Source organism: Morus notabilis, unplaced genomic scaffold, assembly GCF_000414095.1.
Source record: "Morus notabilis unplaced genomic scaffold, ASM41409v2 Scaffold276, whole genome shotgun sequence".
Lineage (NCBI taxonomy): Eukaryota > Viridiplantae > Streptophyta > Magnoliopsida > Rosales > Moraceae > Morus > Morus notabilis.
The window spans coordinates 806,713-808,799 of record NW_010361626.1 but is presented as its reverse complement, the minus strand read 5'-3'; positions in this window follow the sequence as shown (position 1 = coordinate 808,799).

The following is a 2,087-nucleotide window of genomic DNA, read 5'->3' as shown; positions in this document are numbered from 1 at the left end:
GAGAACCTATCGCAACAACGATCCCAATGAAGTTGATTCCTCATATTACTCGGGAGACTTTCTCTACCATAGCATTTGAAGTGGCGGTGCAGGGAACTTTTCCAGTCCTTGTAGCACTTTGCTACCTCTCTATCAACAACGGACCTCAGAATACCGTTCTTATAGTTGTAGTCCAACTTAAACCAGTCCTTACAAAACAGTTTCACATCGTTAAAACGCATTGTTAACTTTAGTATAAACTATACAAATTATTGCATAATAAAAAATACCAGCATCCGGTTCTGAATTGTCCTCTTGTCCATGTCGCTAATATCCTTCCAAGCATCGTGGAAGGGCTCACATATGTTCCTGGTATGAATACCAACCGCACTATCAAATCAGGCACCATATTTACCAAGTGCCTTCCAAGTACCTCCCGCCTCATCAAATTCTACTGTGATTTTTCTGTCTTGAAGGACCATTTGGGCGATTTCATAATCTTTTGCCCCACCTCGCCCTCTACGTTGTCGAGGTTCAGGTGCTGTAAGCATATGAAAGCATTTCAAATCAACTTGTACTACTACATTTATTTACTTTATGATAGAACAAGAAAAAAAGTCAGACTAACATACCAAACTCACAGTATGCGAGGAGTCTGTGAGGACCGGGAGGAGGCTGTGCTCCCCCTGAAGAGCCAGCGCAAGTCGCTACCCTACCAGCCATCAATGTCTGTGAACAAATTCATATTAATAACAATATTTATAAATTCAAATAAGATCATAATATTAAAATGAAATCTGAGAAAAATGACAAAGATTACTATTTTGTAGTTCTATTCATCGTCGCTGCTACATTGTTGATTGTCTCCATCATCATTTATGTCATCATCGTCTTCAGATTCGATGACTTCCTCTTCAACGTACTCCTCTAAAGTTTCATCGTCTTCATCATTAATAAAATCATCAACTACGGGAGACTTATCTTTCATAATTGCATCAACATCGGAAGTGACAACATTAGACGATCCATCATCTCGATTCAATACAAATGAGTCAATCTCTGGTAGTTCCACTACTAACTCAATATTTGTAGACTCTGTATCCTAGACTATCATCACGTCATCAATGTCAGTTTTTGGAATGTCCCAAATATGTCGATGTCTAAAGTGTTCTACAACCTTCCAGTTTGGACCGTTAAATAAATCGTCTACGTAAAAAACTTGCTCAGCTTGAGATGAAAGTATGAAAGGTTCGTTTTCGTACCATGTGTCTTTAACAAAAACACTTATTCTATTTTTGTAGTGTTGAATCCTTTTCTTCCCCGGACGAGTGTCAAACCACAGACATTTAAAAAGCATAACAGAATTGTCATTCAAGTATGACAGTTCATAAATATCCTTCAAAACTCCATAAAACATTTGGTTATCAGGTCCGCGAACACAAACACCACTATTTTGAGTACTTCGATTCATATCCCGATTGCGTGTTAGAAACTTGACACCGTTGACCACACAACCAGGATAACTTCGACATGAAAAGCTTGAACCACTTGAAAGCGAAAGTATTTGATCATTCGCTTCTGGGCCATTCTGCTTTCGAATATTGAAAATCTGTAACGAGACATGAATTTTCTTTAAAACGAAATTGGGCATGAAAATCTGGGACATGAATTTACTTGTTATCCTCTTTGAAAGAGTTGCATCGTTGCAAGTTGGGCATGCTAAATAGCCCTGACCACTCCATCCAGATAAACTACTACGAGCAGGAAAATCATTAACAATCATGAGCAACATAGCTCGCATATGAAATGATATATTCGAAACTGCGTCACGTACAATTACTCCTTCATTCTACAAATGTTTTAGCTCATCCACAAGGGGCCTTAAAAAGACATCCATATCCTTTCTGGGTGCATTTGGGCCAGGAATCAACAATGTCAACATCTTATAAGGATCCTTAGTGCATAACCACAGAGGTAAATTGTAAGCTGTTAAAACCACCGGCCATATACTGTATGAGAGGCTCATGTTCCCGAAAGGATTGAAACCATCAGCGGCCAACCCCAAGCGAACATTTCTCGGCTCACGTGAAAACTCAGGATACTTTCAT